Source organism: Canis lupus, chromosome 30, assembly GCF_003254725.2.
Source record: "Canis lupus dingo isolate Sandy chromosome 30, ASM325472v2, whole genome shotgun sequence".
NCBI classification, from domain to species: domain Eukaryota; kingdom Metazoa; phylum Chordata; class Mammalia; order Carnivora; family Canidae; genus Canis; species Canis lupus.
The window spans coordinates 26,499,099-26,518,653 of record NC_064272.1 but is presented as its reverse complement, the minus strand read 5'-3'; positions in this window follow the sequence as shown (position 1 = coordinate 26,518,653).

Below are 19,555 nucleotides of genomic sequence, written 5' to 3'. Positions count from 1 at the left end.
CTAGGGTGGCAGATGACACCTTCTTTCTTCTTTGGTGCTTCATTTTGAGTGACTCTTCTCAATCATGGGCATTCACTTTGATTTCAATTCAACTAACATTCCCTGAGTCTCTACCATAAATGAGAAACCTAAAGGCGGTTTGACACTCAGGGATAAGGCTGAGGAGTAACACACCACATGAGTGCCAGAAATATTTCTAGAAAAGGACAGGTGAGACCTGAGAGAATTGTACCTGTAATCATCTAGTGCCATTTTGTCTTTGCCTGACCATTAGCTGGTGTTCAGTCAAAGGACGCTCAGAGCTAAGAAAGCACCTACCTGAATCAGAGTTGTGGTCAGGAGCCAGGCACAGAAACTTAGAGAAGTGGATGAAGTTTTAGGACATGGGATCTTGAAGAGGTGCTGAGGGGACCGCCATGTCAACAAATTCTGATGGTCAGAGTTCTGCTAACATGGAGATCCCATTAAAGAGCCAGAGGGGTCTTCAAGGTCCTGCCTTAAAGGTGCCACCTGACAACTGATATTTCCAAGCCCATAGGAGAGGTGATCATACAAGCAACTCCTTCTAATTCAAAGTGGACCGAGATAGCTGTCACAACTGGCTAGAAGCAATTTGTCATGACAGCAGGGCAAGGGAAGCCTTCCTCTTGATTGAGGCAGCCATAGAGTATTCAAGTCAAAAAGGCTTCACAGAGGAGATCTGAGCTGGCCTCACCCAGAAAACAAGAACAATAATCCCTAGCACACTGCTTATGGTGAGGAGTTATGGAGAGAGGCTACATGAGGTGGGGGGTCAGATATATGGAAGTTGGCACAAGTCTGTGGAATTATATTGGCTGCAGAAGGATGGATAAGAGGGGAGAGGCAAAGAATTGCTCCCATAATCTCTCTCATTGAACCCTGAACCCTGATTTCCTTTTCCTTTGAGATTGTCCTGGATGGGACCTTAAGTATGATTCTTTTGAAGTAGATTCTAATTCCAAAATGAAGGGGGTTGTTTTGTAAAGTGGCTAAGAGAGTCTGTTCTGGAGTCAGACAACCTGGGTCCCATCTTGGCTTACCTAGGTGAACACAGGCAAGTCATCTTATCCATCTAATCCTCTGGGTTTTTTCATCTGTAAAATGCAAATGATTGTAGTATTATAATGAAGATTGAATGAGATGATGCTTAGTATAGGCCTGGCAGATGGGAAGTGTTCAATAAATTATTTCTTACGATCACTAAATGTATTGGTAATCTGTGTTTAGTTGAGAGGATAGAAACCACTCTAGATATTTCACACAGAAAAAGACTTAACACAAAGAATTAGGCTTTCAAAAGCTTTGGAAGGACTGGCTACATAAATTAAAGCAAAGGGCAGCCACTAGCTTTCAGCTTTGCCACCAGAGCTGTGATTCTGAGAATCAGGAAGCTACTGCCACCTCCCAGGGGTCAAGAAACTGCAGAAAACGACCACGGGCAATGGTCACAGCTGGCCCTGCAACCCCTGACAGTCAGGAGAACATGGAAGCCACTGATAACATGTAGCCAAAGCCATATGTTCACCAGCACTGCCAGAGGAAAAATGACTGCTATTTCTCTTCCAACACTCATTTAAGTGCATCTCACAGGCAGAACCTAAACCATAGCAGGGACCATGCTGACATAGGAGCATAGGAAATGCAGTCATCACTCCCTTAAACACTGGGAGAGCATCGAAGGGGTTGGGAGTGAGGCAAGTGACAAGTAATGCCCAGTATGCAGAAGATGTGCCTGCATCTGGAATTTGAGCAATGGGCTGGAAGGCTCCAGTCTGTTTCCTTTCCACGTTCCATAGTTGACACCCCCAGGGAAACTGTGGCTGTCTTCCTTTGAGCCTCTGAGTCTGAGCCTGCCATCAATTGGTATCCTTACCTGGCTGCTCTTGGGTCTCTGCTGAACTCAGGGACCGTCCCCTGTCACACTCAATGCTCCTGCCTGCCACAGCGAGGTCAGCGTCTTCTTTGTGATCATGCCAAATGCATGCACAGTGTTTTGGATCCAACTACACAAACTTTGGACTGGAAGGGAGACAGTTTTAGCTCTCAGAATGCTTCAGCAACATATGATTCTCCTCCGCAAAGTGCCTCCCATATGTCCCAGCAGATTTTTCACACTTTCTTTCCTTTGAAGCAGTTTTAAGTTGACCGAGAGTTAGGGGCATGGCCTTCCTGCTTTAGATGGGCCACCCATTGGCTGTGGGGCCCTGGACAAGTTGCTTCACCTTTCTGGGCCTTGGTTTTGCCTTGCACAAAATAGGGGTGTTAAGTTGGATGGTCTTTGGGCTCTTTTCCAGGCATGATATGTTATGACTAGAAGCTATAGGGTGCAGTGGTTAGAGTACAGACCAGCACATAGACGATGCTGTGGAAGCCTTGAATATTATAATTACTGTCTTTGTGTCCCTGCTTGGTCTGCTTCTATCCTACACATCCATCACCCATTCTCCCACCTTGGTAAGGACTCTTGCGTCAGAGACCATGAGAGGAACACCTCGTCTTGTGTCCACCTTGTCACCATGGACAGCTCAGACGCTGCTCATTGGCACATGCAACCTGCTGAGCTGGGGCACCGATGAGGGGCCGGGCAAATCCATGTTAGGACAGGGACACGTCATGGCTCATTTTCGCCTTTGAGGCCCTCTTTGTTTGGAAGGCGCTTGTTGTCTAAAGGCAGCTAAATTTAGCCATATTTTGTCAGCTAGAATGTACGCTCCTGAAGAGAAGCCTAGCAAATCTCAGGCATGTCACACTTTATTAGTCATGCGAGCACTTAAAAGCATGCTTAGAAGAACCTGCTTCCTGGGATTGGTGGTAGCTGTACTGAGAAATGCTGTGCTGACTCTTTTAGGATTTACCTCAAGAAGCAGGATGGAGGGGAAAGCATGAAATCTAAACAATGAGTTTTTTTTTTCTTTTTTTGCAAGATTGACAAATGGGATATTCAAACTAAGAGAAAATGTACAAAGTGACAGAGGTAGTGTTCATGTGGCCTTTTTCTTAGATACACCATCCAAACTCTGCCCTCCCACCTCAGTTTGAATTTAGAAATAGTTTAGTTGCTGGCATTTGGTTAACTATTTAAGGTACAGATAGGGAAAGAAGGGAATCTTTGTTGAGGACCTACGGTGGGATAGGTGATTTATGCTCATCGTTGCCTCTGGTTCTAAAAACCGTGTAGTAAGGTAAGTGGTGTCACCTTCATTTTACAAAAGAAAATCCAAAACTCAGAGAAGCGAATAACAAGGGTCAGGTTGTAAATTCAGTTTGCTTAAATCCTAAGACTCTGTTCTTTCTACAACCTGGGTCAAGGTTAAGTACATGGAGAGATTCAACTTAACCATGATTTTGAGATTTAAACACCTCTGTCTTTTTATTGGCTTCCTATTTCACTGTGCAGAGTTCTTTGTCAATGTGATGCGATTTTACACTGCAAGGCTCAAGGGTCAGGATATGTGTTTGAGCAAAAGCTGCAGATCTCCAACTGCTGAGCACTTTCCTCAGGGTTGGGCCCAGGTTGCTTTGGCAGTTGCTAAAACAAAATCTCCTGTCTGCAACAAGAGACATGTGTCTGTTCTTCCACAGGGCCCACAAAATGAAAAGGCAAACCCCTCAGCTATCAAGGGGAAAAGGAACTCTCCACAGCTTTTGTTCATCTGTGATTCTATGGCAGGTTGACAATTTAAACTCTCTCCTAACAAACCCTTCCTGTAAAATTTCCGGAGTTTCTAAATAAAGATAAATGCTTAATTCAATATGACAAGATGCCTCCAAGCATCCTGCAAAGAGTAATCGTTTCAGTGTCCCGACCCCACCACATTTCCTCTTTCCTGGGAATTAAAGGCCCAATAAACACACCAGTCTGGATTGTCTGAGGTCTTTTCTCTCATCTAGAAGACCATAATGGGATTCATGACCCTCTGTGAACTGGCTCTCTGAATGTTAGTGATGGAAGGGGCCTCAGAGATGAGAATTGAAGTCAATGGACCTGACGTGATCCGTGCAAGATTCGACTGCTAGTTAGTGACAGAACCTGGGGTAAACCTGGGTCTTATGACTTGAAGATCAATAGGTAACATCGCAGTAGTGTTAGAGAAAGAAGCCTCTACTCTTGATGCCGCCTCTTAGTAAGCTCTATGACCTTAGGAAACTCTTAAACAATCTGAGTCTCAGATTGTTTCTCATCTGAAGCAGGATGAAGGGTTGTAATGGTGATTGGTGATAATAAAATATCCAGGTAGGTACCATTGTACAGTGAGTGCTCAGTCAATGGTAGCTAGTATCATTAAAGGATAAAAACACTAAACATCATAAGGAGTTCAGGGGGGAAGGACAAGACCAACATATTGGAGTAATAAGGCATGATCGCTCAGAGAAGCATGTTGAGTTGGGCCTTGCAGGCCTGACAATATTTGGATGGGAGTAAGAATGGGCAGAGCATTGTTGATGGGACAGTAAAATGAATACACACTTGTGAGCAAAAAAGCCAAGATCCGATTTAAGGACAGCGAGTAAATAGGTTTGGAGCATTAGGTTCAGGAAAGTGAGTTGCTAGAGACTCACTCAAACTGCCAAAGCCAGATTGAAAAGAAGCTGAACACCATGCTAAGAAGTTAGAGATGTAGGCGGTAGGGAACCTCTGAAGGGTTTTGACCAGAGGAATTGCTGAACTCAGTAAATCAGTCAGGTAACGGCATGAAGGGTGAACTGGAATAGGGAGCAGCTGGAGATTGGAAGAATTGTGGAAAGGTTCCTGTAGCAAGCCAGCAGGAGAAGAAGAATGCAAAGGAAAGTTGTGGCATCTGAAATGAATAGGAAGAGATGAGTGTGAAGGATATTTTAAAGGGAAAGTTGGCAGGAAGAATCAATACTATTGTAGGAAAGAGAATTTAATTAGCTTTGTAAAAGTAGAGAGAGAATATTCATGGCTTGTTGGGTTGAGTACTATATTTTAAAGCAAAGGTGTCCCAATCCACAAATCTAAGAGAAAAGGAACATGATAAATGATTAAGCTAAAATGACTAAAAGACTTTAAGAAATGATAAAATGAACTCAAATGAAGATTAAATGTTCCGGATCTGCAAGTCTTGGCTCAAACAAAAACCCTTAGGGTTAACTTTCAATGCGCATTTTGGTGATTCTTCAAAGTCTTTTCACTGATGGCAGGTCTAGTTGCTGAAAAATGATGATTGCATATTAAAATTGGTGGCAAATACAGCCTTTGGTCTACCTTCCCTTATTTCTACAGGTTCATGGAGCCAATTTGAGCCTTTCTTAATGATCATATTTAAAAAAAAAAAAAACTTAATAGTAGTGCTCACAGCCACTTTTCTCCAGGAGTGTTTGGCAGAAGGCTGAACCTCTGAGCTGTCCCTAGAGGAAGAGGACACAGTCAAGTAAGGCCTGGAAATGTCATGTACCAGTCAGAGGTCAGTCTGGAGACGGAAACCTATCAGTTATTTGAACAGAAGGAAGTTCATATAAAGATAGATAGAAAACTGTTAACTTAGGTAACAGAAAAGGCAGAACAAGAACACTAAGTTATCACAAATGTAGCAACTGTAGGAAGCAGTGATCACCCCCAGGGCTGGTATTAATAAATATACCAGCTGGTATTGATAGGGCTGGTTCTTATTAAATCCTTACAGCTTTTAAATCCTTAAAAGCTTACAGGAGGGGCATCAACTTACTAAAACTTAGACCTTTGAGGAGGGGGATGCTGCTTGTCAGGTGCTAGACTCTGAGGTCAGAGGAGGAAGAGGTCCCATGGGTCTGGAATGCAGACCTCTAAGGAGCGGTGTTAGCCGGCTGATGCTGGCATCTCCTATGCAAAGAGGCTGGCTCTGCAACTGTTGGAAAAAGAACAAAGTGGATTCGGCTGCTGCTATGAAAAGTACTTGCTGCTGCCAACTCAAAAGTGCTGCGAGGGTGACGCTTAAAGCAGTGAACAGACAGGAAACAAACAGGAAGTTCCTCCTCCATCCTCCCTGTCTCACCACCACCACCACCACCACCACCTCCATCACCACATCACCACCTCCACCTCCACCACCACCTCCTGCCTCCACCACCACCTTCACCACCACCCTGCGCCCCCTAGTGGCAGAGCATATGGGGGGGGCAGGTGGCAAAGCAGATGAAGGTGTGCAGAGTCCCAGCACCAGCCCTGCAAACTGAGTGAAGAGAGTGCTTGTAGCTGAGACACAGTAACTTCGGGACTGACACACACCACTTACTGTCTCAGCCTCTTGGGTGGTCACAGTGTATATCAAAGGCTCTGAGCAGCTCTAGGGAAAAGAAATCAAATTACCTTTGTGTAATTGAGCAAACTCTTGCTCAAACTCTTGCTCAAACTTAAACTTTTTGATAGGAGTCTTCCTATTCTCCCCCTTCCCCATATGATGGAAAATGTAAGTGTAAAAACGAATGGGCTGGATCTATACATACTGGCATAGAAAGATGCCAATTATTGATCACTTTACCTTTCTTTTTTTTTTAAAGATTTTATTTATTTATTCTTGAGAGATACAGAGAGAGAGAGAGAGAGAGAGAGAGAGACAGAGACACAGGCAGAGGGAGAAGCAGGCTCCATGCAGGGAGCCTGACATGGGACTTGATCCTGGGTCTCCAGGATCAGGCCCTGGGCTGAAGGCGGCGCTAAACCGCTGAGCCACCCAGGCTGCCCCTCACTTTACTTTTATATTAAAAACAGATTATATGTTTATGTAAAAAATAGAGAAGGCTGAAAGCTATACACGACACCGAGAACAGTGATTATTTTCTGCCAGGGCAGATATTAGTTATGGGGTTCCTTTCACTTTCTGTCTCACCTCTATAATGTTGGAGTTTTAATGGAGTAGATACTATTTCATAACCAGAAAAAATAACAACACTTTTGTTAAAAAAGGGGGGGGTGGGTAACCACCTAGAAAAGATAGTCTTCACAGTGCTATCAGTTTTCCTGTTAATATGTGGCACTAAAATGAATGTACTATTTTTGATGAGAAGTAAAGAGGTAAGCAGTATTTACTAAATACCTACTGCATGCCAAGCTCTTGGGAATGAGACATACATTCTCCCATCTCATCTTCTTGTTGATTCTATTATTTCCATTTTCCAAATGAGGAGCAACCTCAAAAATATATGTAATTTCCCACAATACCTACTAAGGAGATACTGCATTCCTACCACCTTGTACTACTTCATTAATTTCGTAGATGTATATTTCTTATATTTAATTTGTTCTTTCTCCAGTGTATTTTTTAAAGATTTATTTAGAATGAGTTCGCATGTACACATGCACTCATGGTGGAGGGTTGGACAGATGATGAGGGTGAGAGAATTCTCAAGCAGAACCCATCCCCCCACCCCCCCACCCCCACCGAGCTTGGAGTTGGAGATAGGACCTGAGCTGAAATCAGGAGTTGGCTGCTTAACCGACTGAGCCACCCAGGTGCCCCTTCACTGGTACATTAGTTCTTCCCTAAGAATTTATATCTTATTTTTCTAACATATCTTAATCCTTTTGAGGGATGTTATGGGCTGAAATATGTGCCCCCCCTCACCTCAGTTCATATATTGAAGGACTCACCTCCAGGATCTTGGGATATTACAGTATTTGAAGATGAGGCATTTAGTAAGGTGGCTGAAGTGAGACTGTTAGGGTGGCCCTAATCCACTCTGACTGGTATCAGTATAAGAAGAGGAAATTTGGATACACACAGAGACACTGGGGGTGCAGGCACATAGACAGAAGGGCGACTCTGAGAAGATACAGTGAGAAGGTGGCCATGAACAAGACAAAGAGAGGCCTCAGAAGAAACCAAACCCGCCAACCTCCTGATCTTGGACTTTGCGCTCCAGGGCTATAAGAAAATAAATTTCCATTGTGTAAGCACCAAGTCTGTAGTATTTTGTTATGACAGCCCTCACAGATGAATAAGAATTGGTTTATACTTGTTTAAATTAGCTACCAGTGTTTTGCATGTAGTGGATTCTTTGTAAGCATTTCATTATTTATCACTCTGATCCTATTCCTTTCATTCATTTATTCAACAAATCAGCTCCCTGTGCCATGTACTGTTCTAGACACTGGAGATAAACAGTGGACAAAAGAAGAGAAATTTCTGCCATCATGAAGCTTAGATTCTACTAGGGAAGAAAACAGAAATAAGATAAACAAGTAAATAACATGATGTTAGTGATAAACAAAATATATAATACGCTGACAAAAGTTAAGAAAAAAAACAAAGCTAGGGAGAGGACATGGAATGGGAGAGGGGATGTGTTCAGGGAAGACTTCATGAAGTAGGTGACTTTGGAATAAAGACCTTTAATGCTGTTAGAATCAGATACCCTCCAAATCAGAGGGTGGTCTTGAGTGGATTTCCAAGGTCATTTTCAGAGTCTTCTAAAAGTCAGTAAGCATGCACTTCCTGCACTCCTCCAAATCCAACCCTGCGTCACGATAAATCCTTAAGTCTCTGAGAGATACACACTGGTCAATTGCAGGCCTGCTTCTTCCTGCAGAAAATGGATTACTCCGAGGGCAGCTTTTCTGGTTCAGAAACCCTCCCCACACCCTCTGCTCACTCGCACAACCCTCCCTTCAAATTTCTACTGTGACAATCATTAAAAAAAAAGAAGAAGAAAGAAAAAGAGGGGCCCCTGGGTGGCTTAGTTGGTTAAGCAGCCTACTCTTGACTTCGGCTCAGGTCATGATCTCCGGGTCCCAGGATGGAGCCCCACATCCAGCTGCACACTGAGTGTGGAGCCTGCTTAAGATTCTCTCACTCCCTCTCCTTCTGCCCCTCCCCAGCCATCTCTCTCTCTCTCCTTCACTAAAATAATAAATAAATAAATAAGAAATAATAATAAAAAAAAGTAGAAAAGCCTCAAAGTTATTCCCATCCAGTCAAAAATGGAGATAGCTTTTAGCCTGTTTGCATTTCTACTGGAAAAGACCTATGGTGCTTTCTGTTTGCTCACACAGCTTCATATTTAAACAGCAACAGAAAACAGGGAAGGCTAGTAGTTGGAGAAGAGCAGAGGGACTGAATCATTTCCAGTATTTACTGATTTGCTGGCTGACCTCGACCAAATCTCCTTAACCTCTCTTTCTTGAAGCCATCGTTTCGCACAATAGCAGGGATAAAGAAATTTGCGGTTTTGATGTTGTTATCAAATGTTTAAAGCTTGTGGTTAGAAGAGACAAAAGCAGTCTGCTGTATTTGCATAGCATTTCCATTCCCTTCGTCTCTGCTCCAGTTGCTGCTGTAATCAACACTGGGACAGGCGGTTCTTCTCCTCAGCCCTCCCAGACCCCAGAGGAGACGGGCTGCCTGTGACCTCCTCCTTCTCTAGCTGTTGCTCAAACCTGGTACCCGGCTGGGAGCGAATGGTTAAGGCTGTGGCCACCTTGACTTGCAGCGTCCCCACAATGTCAGCCCCATTATGCCTATCTGTACCCGCAGGGCAATGTCAGGGTCAGCCAAGAAGCCCACTGCACAGGGCGAACTCCATGAATTTCACAGACTCCACTAAGCCACCCTGGTTACCTGGGAATGAAGGGCACGACCAGGACAGGCATGCTCCCAGAGAGGACCTTCTCTTAGGATGCATCTCCCGGCTCTAGATCCTAAGACCGGGGGAAGCAAATCTTCTGTGTCCATATCTGCAACATGGGATACCAGCAGCCATGAGGAACTCTTTCCTGGGCTCCTCAAACAGACAAGTAAAGACAGCACAAGGTGAAGAGGCTCTTGGTAATTGAGGCCTGCAGGCTACTAGCAGCATCCCGGATTCAGCCCATTCCCAGGACCTCATCCGCCCGTGCCAGATCCCCTTAGGATTCCCCCAAATGACAGATGGCTCTCCCGGATGGCCAATCAGCACAGATGTGATCCCAGCCTTTAGATAAACAATAGCTCTTGCTGGCGTAGACAGTAACCTAAATTTGTCCAATTATAAGTCCAGCAAATGCCATGGTCCTGGACAGACGCTGTTTGGAGGCCCCCATGGTCAATTTAAGGACAGAAGCACTGCATGGAGTAGATGGAATAACTCGTGGGGAAAGTCTGAGTTCTGGTCCCAGCTCCTTCGCCAGAGCTGAGTGACCTTGGCCACATCACTTTCCTCCTTACGGCCTCAGTGTCCTCATCCGTACCGATGGTAGATATGTGTCCTTCCCATACATAATCCACATGTAACGCACAGGTCATTTTCAGTATCTGCCTGTTGAGATCCTACTAAAGCTCTTTGAATCTCACCCCACCTGTAGTGAGACCCCCATCTTCCCAGTATCTCGGGGTAGAGGGTAGGAAGAGGATAAGACTCCAAGCTTTCCCCTCACCTCTGCCTCTGAGTTCTAGTTTCAGGTGAATTCCCTCACTGTATAGCTCACGTGTACCAATCCAGCTCTGGCCTGTGATGATCTCTATATAACACTCCACTATTTCATTGATAAGAAATATCAATGAAAAATCCCACAAACAAATCCCTTGCATAAGGCAAACCTAAAACATTGGTTTTAGGTGATTGGAGTTTGAGGGAAACCATAAACATCTGCTCTTAGATACCCTGGTAGTTGAAAGTCCATTCCTGACAACACAGGCTCTGGGCTCTGGCCAGATGGGAGGGGCCTCTTTCTCCCTTTCCATCCGCTGTGTAGAGCAATTAATTTCCTGTTCTGCCCCTTTTCTTCCCGTTCTGCTTTTTTTGTTCTAGACCTTGTTCTGGAGGTTTTATAGTTTCACTCCCAAATGGCTCAATAATATACTTTCCTCAGTGTAGCTAGTTCCTTTCTAAGAGGAATTCCGATGCTGTTGTTGTGTTGACACATTCACATGTTTAATCCTTTGAGATCTGTAAATCTTTAACATTTCAATCTAACAAGAATTGGTTGAGCACCTACTGTGCTTTATATAGGAGTGGGGGGGACTGCTCACCATGGGGTCTAAAAACAAAGTATCTAAATTGGCACCTACTCAGGCAGGAAAGCAAGATGAAAACACATAGAACACGGATTATAATTAACTGGTAAAATGTATGCTAGGAGAGGTTAGGAAAAGGAAGGACTAACTTGATACGGGGGATCTTCACAGGTAGCAAATCTTGAGAGGGGCCCCAACAAATAGGATGTCTGCACCTGGCATATCCTTCTGGAGAAGTCAGTCATTTTCATAGGGTAAGAAGCAGATCCATCACCCTCTGAGAGATGGAGAGATGTTCTGTTTCAAACACATACTTTGTTAGGAAGTTGAGCTTAAGCCCACATGTGACTTCTACATCACAGAGATGATACTGTTCTTCAGCTGGTGTTCCTCTGTCCTTCCACTTTGCAAGCATTTACTATAAACCAGGCACCCTTCTAGGCTCAAATCTTTACCCTCATGGAGCTTTATTCTGGACAGCTCAGTGTTGGGAGGTGGATTGGTATTTATGCACTGGAATTCATCTGCCACTGGAAATGGGCACCTGGGTCTGATTGCCCAGCTGGTTAGATCAGAGGCACAATCTCTGAGAAGATGGCTAAAGGCAGAGTATAGTCCATGACTGCAGACACCAAGAAAAATAAAGATTCAAGCCCAGGGCCTCCTAAGCAGCAAGGATGTATTCTTTCCATTCATTCTTTCACTGGCCATTTATAGAGTACTTAATTTGTGCCAGAGGATAGAAATGGGAGTAAAACCATTCCTTCTCCTGATGGCATAACCAGTCTTTTAAATCCTGTATGATGACTACTATGATATAAATGGGTCCTGAGGGCTTCAGGAGCACAAAGTGAGAAGAAACCAACCTTTTAGGTCTAAGGGTCATCAGAGAAGGCTTCACAGAGGAGGCAACCTTTAGAAAACCCTCTTAAGCAGAAATAGGGGATATGGAAGCTACAGAAGCTTAAACATGTGAAAGAATCTTCCAGAAATAGAAGTTCAAAATAGATGTCATAAAGTCGTTGAGGTGGAAGCACCTGGGTGACTCAGTTGGTTAAGCGTCTGCCTTCAGCTCAGGTCATGATCCCAGAGTCCTGGGATCAAGCCCCATGTCAGGCTCCCTGCTTCTTGGGGAGTCTGCTTCTCCCTCTTCCTCTGCCTGCTGCTCCCCCTACCCTCACTCTCTCTCTCTCTCTCTCTCTCTCCTTCAAATAAATAAATAAAATATTTTAAAAAATTGTTGGGGTGGAAGAGATGAGAAGGAAGGGTGGGATCACAAGGCATCAACAGAGAGCAAGGTCTTTCGTTAAACCATGTTTGGCTTACATTCCATATCAGCGGGGTACTATAAGGGCTTCTAAACCTGTAGACTCCGAAGTTTTCCTTGTCTCTTAGCTCTGGCATTGGTGTGAAGGATGAACTGAATTATAGGAGGCTGGTAAACAGTGAGACAGGAAAGGGCTACAGTCATCCAAGCAAGATGGGCTGAGAGACTGTACTGAGTGAGTGTGGTTGAAGAAATTAGGGTTGGCCTAGCCCCGGTCCGACTGTTGGCTTTGTAAAAGAAAAATGCATTAGTTTTGGGGGTGGGGGTGTGAATGCACTTTCTATGTATTAAAAATTGTGGCCCATGATTAAAAAGAGACATGTATTCCTAGGAGTCTCCTTGAAGGTGACCTGTAAGAACTTGGGATAGTGGTTGCTAGGGAGTTGCAAGCTGGTCTGTGAGCCCCTCTGCTCTCACAGAGATTGCCTGAAGATGTATCTAGTTGCTGAATAGAACGTGCCTCTTTTGCTGCCTCTTAATATGATGAAGTCCCCAAGCACAAGGGGGAAAGTGGGCCATTCGGCACAGAAGTGATTATAAAAATTGACTTTTATGTTGATTGTAGATTCTCTGACATGCCTCCCACCCCGTGGTGTGAGAGAAGAAAAAGTGTGACAGGTCTCACCCTGAAGGCAAAGGCACAGCACTTGCTGGGAACTTCTGCCAACCTGGCAATCTGGTGCTATGGCCAAAGGTGTCCTCCAGAAACATGGAGCCGAAGGACATCGTGGCTGGCTCTTTCCTTTCGCCTCTGAAAGCTGCTATTCAATAGCTAGCTCTCTTTTCACTCCTCTAAATATTTCCCTGAATCTATATACTTAGGCGTGAAATTGTTTTGCAAGGGAGTCTAAATTTTACAGCTGGATTTTGGGAGGCCATAGAGAAGGAATCCAATAAACTCCCTCCTCCTAAGCTAACAAACACGAATTAAACAACCATGCTTGCACCTGGAACAGCAGAAATTGCTTTAAAATCCTCAATCTGTAGCCATAAGTGCCAGATCATATATAGCAATGTGGGATTTGGGAGTCATTATGGGTGATAGTAAAATGGCCCATTTATTGCCCTTTCTTGGCTAGAATGTCTCTTGAATGAGTTGTTTTCTACTTATTGGCTCAGCCAATAATGCCAAACATCTGATCAACAGAGCCAAAATTTCAGCCCATTATTTGTTGAACAATGTAAAAATGAAATAATAGGAAGATATAGGGGGAGAGGTAGTGTTAGTACAGGGGAGGGAGAAGAGGGGGTGATCTGTCTACAACATTCCAAACATTTAGATTAGATCAAGTTTTCACTTAATTGAAAAGATCTTTCTCAATGATGTGTTAGGGACACAAGTCTTGAGTGTCAGAGTGACTCTTAAGTCTGGTTTCATGAAAATTCAATGTTGCCTTTCCTTCTTCTGGGTCAAGCAGTTATTTTGATCTTTTTTTTTCCTTTTTTAATTTGTATTTATTTATTACATTTATATACATTTTTAAAATTTGAATTCAATTTGTCAACATATAGTATAACACACAGTGCTCATCCTATCAAGTGCCCTCCTCATTGCCCCAAGTTACCCCATCCCCCCACCAACCTCCCCTTCCACAACCCCTTGTTTCCCAGAGTTAGGAGTCTCTCATGGTTTGTCTCCCTCTCTAATTTTTCCCACTCAGTTCCCCTCGTTTTCCTTATAATCCCCCTCACTATTTCTTGTATTCCACATATGAATGAAACCATATGACGATTGTCCTTCTCTAATTGGCTTATTTCACTCAGCATAATACCCTCCAGTTCCATCCATGTCGAACCATGTGGTGCGTATCCGTCCTTTCTGATGGCTGAGTAATATTCCATTGTATACATAGACCACATCTTCTTTATCCATTCATCTTTCGATGGACACCGAGGCTCCTTCCACAGTTTGGCTATTGTGGACATTGCTGCTATGAACATTGGGGTGCAGGTGTCCCGGCGTTTCACTGCATCTGTATCTTTGGGGTAAATCCCCAGCAGTGCAATTGCTGGGTCGTAGGGCAGGTCTATTTTTAACTTCTTGAGGAACCTCCACACTGTTTTCCAGAGTGGCTGCACCAGTTCACATTCCCACCAACAGTGTAAGAGGGTTCCCCTTTCCCCACATCTTCTCCAACATTCGTTGTTTCCTGTTGTGTTCATTTTCACCTTTCTCACTGGTGTGAGGTGGTATCTCATTGTGGTTTTGATTTGTATTTCCCTGATGGCCAGTGATGTGGAGCATTTTCTCATGTGCTTGTTGGCCATGTGAATGTCTTTTTTGGAGAAATTTCTGTTCATATCTTCTGCCCATTTCGAGATTGGATTTTTTGTTTCCTGGGTGTTGAGCTTGATAAGTTCTTTTTAGATCTTTGATACTAGCCCTTTATCTGATAGGTCATTTGCAAATATCTTCTCTCATTCTGCAGGTTGTCTTTCAGTTTTGTTGACCGTTTCTTTTGCTGTGCAGAAGCTTTTCATCTTGATTAAGCCCCAATAGTTCATTTTTGCTTTTGCTTCCCTTGCCTTCTCTTAGAAGTTACTGTGACCAAGTTCAAAAAGGTTGTTGCTTGTGTTCTCTAGGATTTTGATGGATCCTTGTCTCACATTTAGATCTTTCAACCATTTTGAGTTTATCTTTGTGTATGATATAAGAGAATTGTCCAGTTTCATTCTGTATGTGGCTGTCCAATTTTCCCAACACCATTTATTGAAGAGACTGTCCTTCTTCCAGTGGATAGTCTTTCCTGCTTTGTCGAATATTAGTTGACAATAGAGTTGAGTAGCCATTTCTGGATTCTCTATTCTGTTCCACTGATCTATGTGTCTGTTTTTGTGCCAGTACCACACTGTCTTGATGATTACAGCTTTGTAATACAGCTTGAAATCCAGCATTGTGATGCCCCAGGCATTGGTTTTCTTTTTCAATATTCCTCTGGCTATTCAGGGTCTTTTCTGATTCCATACAAATATTAAGATTATTTGTTCCAACTCTGTGAAGAAAATCCATGGTATTATGATAGGGATTGCATTGAACGTGTAAATTGCCCCGGGTAGCATAAACATTTTCACAATATTATTCTTCTAATCCATGAGCATGGAATGTTTCTCCATTTCTTCACATCTTCCTCAATTTCTTTCAGAAGTGTTCTATAGTTTTTAGGGTATAGATCCTTTATCTCTTTGGTTAGATTTATTCCTAGATATCTTATGGTTTTGGGTGCAATTGTAAATGGGATTGATTCTTTCTCTTTCTTCAGTCTCATTAGTGTATAGAAATGCCACTGATTTATGTACATTGATTTTTGTATCCTGCCACATTGCTGAATTGCTGTGTGAATTCTCAATCTTAGGGTGGAGTCTTTTCAGTTTTCTATGTACAGTATCATGTATCTGCAAAGAGGGAGAGTTTGACGACTTCTTTGCCAATTTGAATGCCTTTTTATTTCTTTTTGTTGTCTGATTGCTGAGGCTAGGACTTCCAGTACTATGTTGAATAACAGTGGTGAGAGTGGACATCCCCGTCATGTTCCTGATCTTAGGGGAAGGACCCTGTTTTCCTCCCATTGAGAATGATATTTGCTGTTGGATTTTCATAAATGGCTTTTAGGATATTAAGGAATGTTCCCTCTATCCCTACACTTTGAAGAGCTTTAATCAGGAATGGGTGCTGTATTTTGTTAAATGCTTTCTCTGCATCTATTGAGAGGATCATATGGTTCTTGTATTTTTCTCTTATTGACGCCATCTATCACGTTGATTGTTTTACGAGCATTGAACCAGCCTTGCATCCCGGGGATAAATCCCACTTGGTCATGGTGAATAATCCTCTTAATGCACTGTTGGATCCTACTGGCTAGTATCTAGGTGAGAATTTTTGTATCCATGTTCATCAGAGATATTGGTCTATAATTCTCCTTTTTGGTGGGGTCTTTGGTTTTGGAATCAAGATAATGCTGGCCTCATAAAAAGAGTTTGGAAGTATTCCCTCCCTTTCTATCCTTGAAACAGCTGTAGTAGAATAGATATTATTTCTTCTTTAAATGTTTGGTAGTATTCCCTATTTTGATCTTTCATCTTGGGATTTCTGAATATTTGGAATGTTATTCTGACGGTGGTGTGCTAGGCCCAAAATGTGTCCAATGAAAAGTCAGGAAACAAAGATGTGGTTTCCTACCAGTCAGATTCCAAAGAGAAGGCTGACTGGCTGTGAGTGTTCTCTAAAATTCCTCTACATCCTGGAGGTTTATGATAAATAGCCAAGACCGTAGATGAGTGATAGAAGGAGGCTGAGACTGACTTCTGGTGTTTCCAACTAAGCACCACGGGAACTGCATTTTCTGTCCCTCTTCTGCCTGATTCCAAACAATAAGTGTCTCAAGGTCAAGTTGTTTTCTTTATTTATTGTGCTAATATTTAATTGAGCCCTTACCATATATCAGATACAGATTCACATTCATTATCTTACCCTCAACCCTACAACAAGGTAGATACTATTATTATTATTATTATTATTATTATTAATTATTCCCATCTTACAGGTGAGTAAAATGAAACTCAGAAGGATCAAACAGTCTCAAGGACACACAGCTCCTTTGAGTCAAAGCAGGATTGGAAAGCGGTGTGTTGCTCCAGCATCCTTCGCCTAATCAGTAAACTAAGTAACCTCCCAATTAAAGACCCAACTCCTCCTAAAGCCCCTTGTAACAACCCCATCCACAGTTCGGTCTCTGTCCTCTGGGTTTCTTTTTAAGTTGCTGTCTGCAGCACCTATCTGGAAACTTTCTATTGTCAAGTTAAGTATTATATAATTTTGACAGTTTTTCTTGTTATCTTTAACTACTATTTAATTCTTGTGTTTTGTTTGTGAATTTTCTTCTAAAATATATTTTAAATTATGGTAAGTGCAGACTGTATCTTCAGTAGCTTTATACTTGTCATAGCCATTCAAATAACATGAGAACCCAGGGGTGACATGCAGATGGCCTTCCTTATTATCAGCAGCAGCTGGTCACTTGCTATAGTGAAACCATGTGGCCATGTTGAAGCTAAGCTCATGTGGAGTCTAGCTCCTGAAGTCCTTCCCTCAACTTGGGGAGTGTGGGAATGGGTGCTCAGAAACATCACAGTTCTGTTCAGAAATGTGAGGCTCTGAGTTAGGGGTGAGATTTACCCACTCCTTCATAATAGCTGGAACACTGGACAAGTTTGGAAGGCTGGAGACATTTTTCTGACTTGAATGTTGGCATCTTAGTAAGACCTCCCTCCCTGGAGTGTTAAGTGGGGGCCCGAGAAGTGGGTAGGCAGCCAGTGTACAAGTGCATAAGACTTCTTTTCTGGAGATTACACAGAAAATGCAAGCAAAACTTGCAAAGTGGTTTCTATGTTCTTGGAGTTGTCATTTTTGTCACTTTATTTGGCTGTGAAGCTGATTTTCACACAGGCCTGGTGGTTGTTAAAGTACACACAAGTATAGTATTAATATCCCCTGCATATATTTAGGTAAAATTGACATCCAGTTGAAGTCAGGAACTGGTTTGCTTACTCATGGTTCTTGGAAACTGTACACATACTGATTTAATACTTATGTTCTCCACATATACTTCCTGACTAACAGTATCTTCTCCTCAACTTTTACAAAATTTTACAAATTTAAGCATACAAAATATGCTTAAAATATCAAGTGAGTATTTTGCAGCCACTATACTTTGAGAATCTGCCAGGCCTACACTCAGAACATGATTCTGAAATATTTTGCTTTGAAGCTTTGGGAATTCATTCATTTCTTTGGATTCATAAGTTATTGACTGCTATTAAGTAGACATATATTTCTTCTATTAGTCACTCCTATTTTGCAAGAATCCTCATTGGACAATGGAACTGACCTCAGCTCCTTGTCAGCTCTAGCATATGTTAGGAATGAGGTGATGTGTCAGCCAATGTGATATTCAGGAGTAATTGGTCTAGCTAACAAAAGGCTTCCTCTAACCTGGAACTATTGTTGGCATGCAGATTGCTCTGGTGGCCCCCGAGTCTGGCTTCCTCAACTGTGACTAATGGTATTTTATTTTATTCTATAGTGATGCACTAATGACACTTTTGTGATCTATCTCTGTATCACTGCCCAGTTCCCCATAGTTGACTACTGTGCATTAAGCATTCAGTTCAAAGCTATATAGACCTAGTCTTTGACTTCAGAGAGTTTACAATCTATTTGGGAGAGAATAATTAAAGTCCCAGTAATGTAAATTAACTAAAAATTCAATGTAAAATAGACCTGCCAAAAACCTACAGTAACTGCCAAATGAATGATAATTATAGGAATTAAAGGAAGGCAGATCACCATAGTCTGAAGCATCAGAATTTTGCTAAGCAGCAAGAGAAAGTGAGCTAGCATTTATTAAGCACCTACTGTATGCCAAGCTCCAGACTGTTTATTTTCTCGCATTTAGTCTTCAAATAGACTTCAAATCATTTCATTAAAAAAAATTCAGTAGTATTTTTTATTGGGATTGCATTAAGCCTAATCTGGAGCACTTCTCAAATTATGATATTCAGCCCATTCTTCTAGAACAGTTGTGTTTCTCCATATATTGAACTCTTCTTTTATATCACCTAGTAAAGTATTTGACTTTTCTTCATGTGGATCGCACTCCTTATAAGGTTGTTTACAGGTGCTTTATATGTTTAGCATTACTATGTATTTTTTTCCTACCATATTTACTGCAATAGATATTGCTGAAAAGTTTATTTCTATATATTGATCTTGTGTCTGACCACTATCCTGAACCCTCTTCTTGAATCTAGGAGGGCTGTTTCTGAGGAAATGTTTTGATTTTCTTCCCTTTTCTATGTTTAATGAAAGGTCACATGCAAATAGCTAATTTATCTCATTTATTTTTTATTTTTTAATTTATCTCATTTATATATAGTTACACCTCTCACTTCTGATTCATGACTATTGTATTACCTAGATCTTTCAGAACAATAGTCAACAATTTAGTGATACTTCCTATTATATTAATTCTAATTTTACAAGGAGTATCTCTCATTTAATGATTTTAACATTTGATATATGTTAGAATGACCTGGGAGAAAACCCCCAGGCATGTGTATTTGAGGTATAGCAGAGAATAATCTCCATAAGTAAATTTGGAAGTACATCAATTTTACTACTATCCTTACTATTACATATTATCATCATCCTGGAATTTGGTATACAAATGTTATTACAAATTTACTGACTATTACTAAGTTCCAAGTACTACACTACACACTT